This window comes from Phoca vitulina, unplaced genomic scaffold (assembly GCF_004348235.1).
Source record: "Phoca vitulina isolate PV1807 unplaced genomic scaffold, GSC_HSeal_1.0 scaffold51, whole genome shotgun sequence".
Lineage (NCBI taxonomy): Eukaryota > Metazoa > Chordata > Mammalia > Carnivora > Phocidae > Phoca > Phoca vitulina.
Genome location: NW_022589754.1, coordinates 8,955,956 through 8,966,510, shown reverse-complemented (window position 1 = coordinate 8,966,510; position 10,555 = coordinate 8,955,956). Strand labels below are relative to the sequence as shown.

Here is a 10,555-nt window from a genome sequence, read left to right as displayed (position 1 = left end):
GGGCACCTCGGTGGCTCAGTCGTTAAGCGTCTGCCTTCGGCTCAGGTCATGATCCCAGGGTCCTAGGATTGAACCCCGCATCGGGCTCCCTGCTCAGCGGGAAGCCTGCTTCACCCTCTCCCACTCCCCCTGCTTGTGTTCCCTCTCTCGCTGTCCCTCTCAAGATTTTATTTATTTGACAGAGAGAGACACAGCGAAAGAGGGAACACAAGCAGAGGGAGTGGGAGAGGGAGAAGCAGGCTTCCCGCCGAACAGGAGTCCAACGTGGGGCTCGATCCCAGAACCCTGGGAATCATGACCTGAGCCAAAGGCAGACGCTTAACGACTGAGCCACCCAGGCGCCCTGACTTGATACTTTTCTTATGGGAACTGGGTTCAAACGGTTCCAGCTGAAAATATAATTAATTAATTTCCCCATACATCTCATGACAGATATTTAATGAAAGGAAATATGAAAAGACCACACCTCACTTTGAATTTAGTGAGATGGAGCCTGTTCCTCTTACTGTTAATATTCATTGTTTTAAAAAATCTTAGGATTGGGGCACCTGGGTGGCTCAGTCGTCGGGCGTCTGCCTTCAGCTCAGGTCATGATCTCAGGGTCTTGGGATCGAGTCCCACATCGGGCTCCCTGCTCCGCAGGAAGCCTGCTTCTCCCTCTCACACTCCCCCTGCTTGTGTTCCCTCTCTCGCTATGTCTCTGTCAAATAAATAAATAAAATCTTTAAAAAAAAATAAAAATCTTAGGATTTTTCTATTTTTTTAAATGTGAAAATGGGGAAACAGGATTAAAAATACACTTCTCAAATGCTTTCTGTATCATTTATTGCATCGTATACATTTTATGCATCTCATTTCTTTCTAAACTCATGGTGGTAGATACTCTAATATTCTTTGCATCCTTGAAATCCTCTAGGTTTTTAAGATGATGGACAAGTGAATGGATAAATGGTCAAGTAGTTCAAAGCTTTAGATTGGCGATATTAAGGTAGTGTGAGGTGAGATGCCCGCCCCAACTCCAACACACACATAAAGATTATGAATTCAAAAGCATGAATAAAAAATTTTTTTGAGATAATTTTTGAATGGAGGGACGAGTGCAAGTTCATAGTTCTGGCATTTGCCTCTGGAGTTAGGCCAGACAGTAACAGAACCACGTTAATTTCATGCTGGGAAAGGCTGAACTATGCAGATGATTTACAAAGAGGTCTATGGTACTTCACGGTTCGAGGTTAGGAAACTACAGATGACACAGGTTTTGGTGGGATTTTGTTTTGTTTTTGGTGATGGGAGGAAGGACGGTTCTCTAATGCGCCCAAAAGACTTCCACCTGAGGGTGCGTGTCAACCCAGGGGCAGCAGGGGGCGGGAGAAGCTCAACTCTGGGGCTCGCGTCCCTCTTCACGTGACGCGTCCCTCTCTTTGCATCTCAGGCCCTGCTTCCGGCCTGGGCGTCACCCGGAAGTGGGGGGAGTGAGGAAAGGACGGGTAAAGGCCGCAGGCCCGGGCGGCGGTGGGTGGAGGAAGAGAAGCCGTGGGAGTGCCGCCGCCGCCGCCGCTGCCCCTGTCCTCGACGCCGGCGCCGCCCCCCCGCCCCCCCACGCCACCACTCCTGTGTCTTCTCCGTGTGTGTGAGATTGGAACCTGCGCGTGGATTTGCCGCTGCCACGGGCTGCGTAGCTCGTGAGGTTTAACCATAGGAAAGAAAAACCAGGTAAGTCCTATATAGGCTTCCTGTTGTCCCCTTCTACCGGAGAGGTGTTCTGCACTGTCAGTCTCTACTACCGAGTGTAGCGGGGTCATTTTAATCAGGGGCAGTCTCCAAACTCTCACTTCTTCACAACTCTGGTATTTACCACACTTGTGTTTTACCTTCCCAGCAGGGGATAATGGAGGGGAGATTGAGCCTGACCCGTGTCACTTTTCTTGTACCCTTCTGGGAAAGTGTCCTGATCATCCAATGGCCTATGTTATCTAATTAGTTGAAGGTACAAGAAGGTCCGTGCCCGGTATTGGAAGTAATATGGACTGATGACCATTAATGAAATGATGTAAAAAAAAATTTTTTTTTTTTTTTTTTTTTGCTTCTTGCTTTCTCTTGGAGCATAAGCTAAACTGAGAGAACACTCTTGTCTCCATTTCATTTTGTTCATTCTGCCCCAGTCCCAATAAAGTTTTTCTCCATCCCTGTGGTATCTGTATCTCTGACACTTTGCTGTAGACCTTGAGGTTTTCCTAAGCACCAACAACTCTTTCATTTCACAAGTTCGTATTTTTAGCATCTGGTTTTTGTTTTATAGTCTGTTCATCTGCAGTAATATGGTTTTGTATTGAGTCTTAATGTGTGCAGGACATTGAATAGGGTGATATTGAGGTGTGGGGGTGGTAGGGGATATACACAAGAAACAGGACAGAGTCCCTGGCCTCAAATGAGTTTGCAATCAAGTTAGTTGAGTTCACTTATGAAGACAGTGGGTTCTAGCAGCCCCACTAATTGAATAGACTGCTTATCTCATCCTTTTTATTTATTAATTTTTAAAAAGATTTAATTTATTTATTGGAGAGAGAGGGAGATTGAGCAAACGTGCAAGCAGGGAGAGGAGTAAAGGGAGAGGGACAAGCAGATTCCGTGCTGGGTGCAGAGCCAGCCGGAGGTGGGGCTCCATTTGCGACCCTGAGATCCTGAGCCGAAATCAAGAGTCCACCGCTTAACCGAGTGAGCCACCCAGGTGCCCTTCTCATCCTTTTTAAAGGATATTTTGAACTGAGATTTTATTTTTAAAACTTTCTTGTGTCTACATTCATGATATGAGAGGGTGTTTTTTGACTAGAGGGTCTCACAATGTAGTAGGAAAGACAGATACACACCCTTTCAATCTCAATAACATTGTGTATTAGAGAAAGTGTTATGATAGTTCAGGGAAGGGAGCATTTGAGGTGGGCCTTGAAAATGGATAGGATTTAACTTTGCAGGAATGGAGGTAGGGGAGGGCAGCCCACGTAGAGGAAAAAATATGAGCAAAGGCTTGGGGGCCTGGAAAGATGCAGGACAAGCAACAACACACTGTACATCAACATCCCTATTTCTAACACAGCCACAGCCTCTAAGATATTACTATTAAAGGAAAAAAAATACAGAATATAAAACTGGTAAGCTTACAACCATATCCAGCTACCCTCCAGCCAACAAAAAAGTTTATATATAGAAAAAATACATGAAATGACAACAACAGTATTAATGTATGAGATTTAATTCTGATGTAAACTCAAATTTAAAAGAGAAAAAATAAAGCTTTCTATATATTTTTTAATTTAAGCTTTTATTTTAATTCCAGTTAGTTAACATACAGTAGTATATTAGTTTCAGGTGTACAATATAGTGATCCAACACTTCCATACATCATCAAGACAAGTGCACTCCTTAATCCCCCTTGTCTATTTACCCCATCCCCTCACCTCCTCCCCTCTGGTTACGATCAGTTCTCTATAATTAAGAGTCTGTTTCTTGATTTGTCTCTCTCTCTTTTTTCCTTTTGTTTATTTTTTTAAAGATTTTATTTATTTATTTGACAGAGAGAGAGCGAGAGAGGGAACACACACAAGCCCGGGGAGTGGGAGAGGGAGAAGCAGGCCTCCCGCTGAGCAGGGAGCCCAATGTGGGGCTCCATCACAGGACCCTGGGATCATGACCTGAGCCGAAGGCAGACGCTTAACGACTGAGCCACCCAGGCGCCCCTATTTTTTCCTTTTAAATCTTGCTATATTTGAATTCTGATTGATTGTTATAACTTAAATGTAATTTGGAATCAATTTTTAAATTGCTGGGAATGAATAACATCATTGTCTGAAGCCAGAAGCTGTTACAGAATTTCCTCAAGGAATTTCTGCATTTCCTTTTCTCCTCCAAATTGATTTCTCTACTAGTCTTCTTAACCTGATAGAAACTATTCTTTTCCAGTCTTAGTCTTAGAAAGATCTTGATTCTTGGCCTCTAGGTAGGGTTAGATTAAACACTAATCCCTCCAAAGGATAGGTTAACATCTCTGATCTCTAATGCAGAAGGTTGTTTTTCTTTGAAAAATGCATGGAGAAGTAGTAGAATTTATTTGAAAATGGGAGGGAGTGATGAGCAAAAATAACCCCAACTAACACACTACAGTCTTTACTTCTGTGAGGGCTTTAAGGCAACACATTCCTCATTATAGTTTCTTTTATCTATATATTTAAAAATACTTGACAAACTTTAATCAAGACTTTTGACACATCCCAATGAATGAAAATAATGTTTATTTGCCAGTTGGGAAATTAAATTGTGAGGAGAGATTTGTCTGAGGTGATACAGGCCCTGGAACAGGTGAGAATATTTGGGAGTTTTGTCTTAAAATTCCCTCTACTCATCTTTGTTAAAGGTTTTACAGAGTTTTGTTTTTAAACGGTGATCTTTCTTAGGACATAAATCAAATTGTGGATGGAGGGGGGAGGTGGGCGGGAGAGACAGGCAACAGGCCTATTTTGGTTCAATTTACCATCCCAGCGATCATGGTTTTTACTTATAAATCTCAGTCTTCAGGTTAATTTAACGTGATATAACTTGCTTACTTACTTGCTGAAGTAGTATGGCAAGAAAATTATCACAATACTTTTAGAATATGTTTCATTAAAGTGAAAGGGTAGGATGTTTCTGGATTCATAAATATGTTCCTAGTTTCTCCAGCACTGTTAGAAAATTGAAGTGATTTTCTTATCTTTGTGGGATTAAATGTGTGGGATATTGGTAGATTACACTAGTTTTCACAGATATTTCTTTCCTTGAAGGAAATGAGGATAAAATATCCCCATTTTGAGCCAGTTAGTTGCACTTTGTTTTATGTTTTCTGTCCACATTTAGAATTACACAGCTATGTTTTTTAAAACCTCTTTCTACTCTATAATTCTCTAGTGCAGAAGTCCAATTTTTCAGACCTATACTCAGGAGTACATTTTCGTAACTTAATAATTGAAATTAATGGGTTATTTCACATCTTAGGGAAATTATTTTAATTTGGCCATTTAACCTTAGTTGATTTTGTTTTGTTTTAAAAAAGTTGTTTGTTTTATGCTGTTGTAATTGTTGGTGATCCTGCTTGTGCATTTGATATCCCAGCCAAAGATTGGGAGGGAATAATACTGGAATTACTTCCCTCCTCTACTCTGACCTGCAAGTTTGCAGGGCATTGTATATTTCTGGAATTATGAAGAAGATGGTTTTTGCTCTCTTGAAGTGTTCACCTGAAGACCTGAAAAACTGTCATCAGAGATGTAAGAACAGAATGAAAGAATTCCACAGTGAAGAGCCCTTTAAAGAAAATTTGCAGGACTGTTTAGGATAAAATTGCAGCTGACTTCTAGTGTCATGAGGATATTTAAGAGCTGATCCTTGAGCTAACAAAAGGTTACAAAGAGCTTGGTTGTAAAGGAGTTCCAAGTGTTACCTCTTTTGTTGATCCTTGCACTTACAATGGTAAGAAAAAAAAGGAGGTATCTATTTTTTGGTGATAATAAGATTTTTTGCTCTAAGAATTCTAATTGAGTTATTAAATCAATCAATAATAATGCTATTAAGGGGTGCCTGGGTGGCTCACTCGGTTAAATGTCCAACTCTTTTTTTTTTTTTTTTTTTTTACTCCCTAAGGAGCAGGGAGCCCGATGTGGGGCTTGATCCCAGGACCCTGGGATCATGACCTGAGCCGAAGTCAGTCGCTTCACCAACAGAGCCACCCACGTGCCCCTAAACGTCCAACTCTTGATCTCAGCTCAGGTCTTGATCTCAGGGTTGTGAGTTCAAGCCTTGTATTGGGCTCCATGCCCAGCATGGAGCCTATTAAAAAAAAAAAAAAAAGAAAGATTAACAGCCTAACAGAAAAATGGAAAAATAGAAAAAAATAAAATAATAAGGCTATTAATATAAAGTATATTGTATTGATTATTAATAAATATATTATTAAAACATTACTATTAATATTAAATTATCTGTATACAACCAGTTTCGTTTCGGCCAGTAAATTCTTTTTCTCTTCCTTTTACTATGCCATTTCACCGTTAATATCAGTTTTTAGTTCAGACTTATAGCCACAATATCTTGGTATTAATTTTTTTAAGAAATTTTATTTATTAGAGAGATTGAGGGAACAAGTGGGAGGATGGTCAGAGGGAGAAGTGGACTCCCTGTGAAGCAGGGAGCCCGACTTGGGAATCATCCTAGGACCCTGGGATCATGACCTGAGCCGAAGGCAGACGCTTAACTGACTGAGCCACCCAGGCACCCTTGGTATTAATTTCTAATCATACATGTAAGTGGGTTTTTATGTATTAGCAATCAAATTGTCTCCAAGTATTGTCCATCTAAATCAAAGTGTTTTATCTGGCTCCTCTGTTTCTAGCTAGGTGCTAGTAGGATGAATTTTAGTAGCCTTAAATTCATTGTATGATGATGTAAAAAAGAATAATTTATTTAGTGCAGTATATTATTTGACCTTGAATTTAGGGTATGGTTAGGATTGCATAAGAGTGTGTCCACGGTGTTTATTACAAAAATAACCCACAATTGCCTGTTTCTTAACTTTAGCGGAAGTGTTAAGTCATGGGATCTTGAATCTTTTTTTCTTTTTTTTGGGTGCATGTAAATGAAGGAGACTAGAACTGATCCTTCCTCTGGTATGAAAAAATAAATCTGGTACTTTGTCTATAGTTTGCACTTTGGTAGGAGTTGACATATTCTTTCATAGGGCCAAATTTTATTTCTAGACCTAGCAAGTGGCTAAGCTGAGATTTAAAGCCAGTCAGTCTGGTTTTAGAACCTGTGTTACCTTACTTAAAGGAACTGTATTTTTTTTAAAGTACATAGGCATTTGAGCAAAATTAGCTCTATTGGAATTAAGTTCCTGGTTTGTCCTAAAGGGGAAAATACTCATTAATCTTCTTTGAAAGTATGAATGGGCAAATAGATTTGATGATTAAAAAATTAAAGTATTGGTAGCTCAAAATTTCCTTGGTACATTCAAACTAAATTCATAAGTAAGGACTCATAGTTTTGTTTTTAGCTGATTACATTATTTAAAGATATGCTAAAAGACCTAATGTTTAAAATGGTGTTAGTCTTATTTTGTTTGTATTTTCTAATTCTCCCAGGAAGAGAAAAGAAATGATCTGTGTGTGTATTTCTATCTTTTTTTTGTAAAAGAAAGAATGTTTATTCAAAAAAAGAAAAAATGTTTATTCAATACATATATTTCAGACATTAGGTAAATACAAAACGATTTAACAGTACCTACCTTAGAGGATTATCAATGAGTTAATACATGTGATGAAGCCCTAAGAGCAGTACCTGGCAGGTAGTGAACACACAATAAAATTTAGTTACCATTATTCTTTTAAAAATTATTTACTGTAAAAGTAATGTTAGCAACCCATATAATAAAATTATAAATTATAGTTTTGCAGTACTATAAATTGGGTGGACTGTAGGAGGAATATACTAATCACTCAGTACCTGCAAGCAATATTTGGTTTCCAAATTACAGCACAGAAAATGGAAAACTCAGATTGGGAGGGCACAGTAGCCTACATTACACCTACAGTATGCTAACATCCCATCTCAAAACTCATTTTGACAGCTAGCAAGTCAGATCACCCTGATGTACCTACTCTTTCTGCTTCAGCACTGAGAAAACTCAGTCTGCTTGTATAATTAGTGAGCTGCAGACTCTGGGCCATTGAGCTTTTCTGGATTATTTCTCTAATTGCCAAATACTGAAACATACTTTTGAATGATTTCTGAAATATAAAATATAGGCAGAGGGAAAGGCTTTATGTAGGTCTGACCTACTCTGCAAAATAGCTGCATTCTTACAAAGTTGTATGTAAGTCAAGTTTTTATAAATTACATCAGCATGCCAATGAATACATGTTTATTGTGTGCTTGTTGTATGTCTAGTGTTTATGTGGGTTCTGTAAGATATGCAAAGAAGCATAAGGCATATGCTGCAATGTCTAACCAGATAAAGAAATCTAATACCAAACAATTGCAGAGAAATTAGGTACTCAGCTCTGATGCTGATTCCAAGGGTATTCAGAATTCAGAAAGAAAGTGGGTATGAGTATTTGACATGTTTTTCATGGAGGAGGTGGGTTCATTTACTAACTCAGCAATTATTTGAGTAGCTACCATTTGCAAGGTACTGGGGATATGATTGTGTATATAACAGATATGGTCCTGCTTTTCTGGACTTTACAGATGAGTGAGGTGACAGGATTTAAATATGTGGAAGAGAGCATTCCAGGTGAGGGGACCAGTCTAAACAAAATCATAGAAAGAAATGGCAAGCATGGACTATATGGCAGTGAGGGTACTTGCCTGATTGTAGTAAAGATTTTATGTTGGGGAAGAATATTGAAAGGGATAGATGAGGGCCATCTTTTGAATGCTTTGAGTAGCTATTTAAGTCTGTGGAAAGTGGTGTGGGATTAAGCCCTTGACCTGTAGGATCTGACCCCATCTCCAGGTAGAGTAACTCAGAATTGAGTTAAATTGTAAGACATCTAGCTGGTGTCACAGAGAATTGCTTGGTAGGGGAAAACTGCCACATATCTGGTGCCAGAAGTGTTGTGAGTGTGGTAGTATTATGAGAGTTAAGGAGAAACATGAAAAGGAATACTGGGTTTTTCTGATACAGCCATCTTTTGAATGTTTTGAGCAGCTATTTAATCTATGGTAAATTCCTTGGATACCGTGTTTTGGAGAGAGCATGCATGGGCTTTGGAGTCATAGGCCTCGATTTGATCCCATTTTCATTCTAATTTGTTCCCTGAGTTTAGAATTTTTTTTTCTTGAGAGAATGAGAGAGAGAGAGCTCGCACGTGAGGGACAGGGCAGAGGGAGAGGGAGAGAGAAAGAATCTTAAGCAGGCTCGCATGCGGGACTCAGTCTCATGACCCTGAGATCATGACCTGAGCCAAAATCAAGAGTCCGACGCTTAACTGACTGAGTCACTCAGGTGCCCCCCGAGTTTAGAATTTTGTATTAAGTTTTCTTAGTGACACAACTATGTAAGCAATAAAATGATATTTACATAGAGCAGCTGGGATCAGTAACCCTAGTAGCACCAAGTAGCACTAGAGAGCAATGTGTACATGAAGTGCCAGTGGGAAGTCCAAGAAGTCAGAAGTAGAAGGAGGTTAGGCAAGGAAAGAGAAAGAAATACATTCTGTGATGGTTGGTAGAATGCCATCAGAAATATCTTCAAGCAAAATAGAGTACATTTGCCTAGCCTTTGTTTTCAGTTGTTTTTTTATGAATAGTGTGTTTCCTTTGTTCAAATATGAGGAAAAGAAACTTAACTGCAGTTATTTGACTCGGCCACTTGAAGACTTCCAGTGGTCATTTTAGGTTTTGTTCTACATTTGAAGCATCTGGTCAGTTTCAGGTTATCTTCTATATTTGAAGCATCTGACTATACCATTGTGTCCTAGTTTTGTATTTTATTTACCTAATCACAACTTGGTCAAAAGCTTATATAGTGAGTTTTGTTTATAATCTGTGTTAGTATTCTCTCAAGGCATGAGTGGATTGCCAAATGAATGCCTGTTATGACCTGCCTTTTGTTTCTTGTTACCTTTGGATTTAATGTAAGTATGATCATGTTCTAAGAAGGTTTAACAGTATTATTCTGGCACTTTCTAGAATTTTTTTTCCACTAGATAAGTAGAAATGATCACACAAGACCATTTTTGTCTCATCCCAATCCTTTATTAGGGTGATCTCCAACCTAATCATATGGAGGACCTTCTTTTGCTTGCTTTTTTTTTTTTAAAGTAGGATCCACGCTCAACGTGGGGCTTGAACTCACAACCTTGAGATCAAGAGTCATGTGCTCTACCGACTGAGCCAGCCAGGTGTCCCTGGAGGACCTTCTTTTAATCTGAGTCTTGAGATCAGGGCAGATACAGTCATTGTAGTTCCTGAGAAGTAGTTGCTGGCTGTACTGTTCTCGCTTTCACTCTGGGAATGTTAGCTGGGATAGCTGGGTTGTGTGGCAGAAAGGGGATATAGCAGAGTGGAGAAAACATTATTGGAAACCATCTTGGAGCTCCATGAAGCAAGGTTTCTGGACCTGCCAGTAGATCCTGATCTGCAGGTTGGAGACTTCTACTTTATTTCATCTAGGGCTGTTGTCTTACACAACTCCAGAGGGCAGCAGTCACATTGTTAGTCTATAAATATTATAATTATATATATAAGTCTATAAATGTTATGATGTGCAGTTATACAATATGGCCATCCTGAAACCTACCCAAACCACTTCTGTTTCTAGCCCCTTTCTCTTCTCAGTACCTACAACATTCAGCAGCCATGGAAGTCCCAAGTTCATCACTTGAATCTCACTTCCCACTTAAGGCTCTTTTGTATTACAACAGATGAAATTTAGATCTTTGAGGATTTTTTTTTTTTTTAAAGATTTTATTTATTTATTTGACAGAGAGAGACAGCGAGAGAGGGAACACAAACAGGGGGAGTGGGA

The 10,555-nt window shown here is 39.4% G+C and overlaps 1 protein-coding gene across 3 annotated transcripts in view; it reads left to right on the top strand.

Moving 5' to 3' along the window:
- The first annotated feature begins 1,454 nt into the window (after window positions 1-1,454).
- Window positions 1,455-10,555, top strand: part of ATP7A (ATPase copper transporting alpha) — a 138,363-nt gene continuing 129,262 nt past the window's right edge. For 2 of the 3 annotated variants that reach the window (XM_032387832.1, XM_032387830.1), the window contains exon 1: window positions 1,455-1,713. The gene's annotated coding sequence lies outside the window, so the exon portion shown is untranslated. The remainder of the gene's footprint in view (window positions 1,714-10,555) is intronic. The other variant, XM_032387833.1, reaches the window with a different exon arrangement.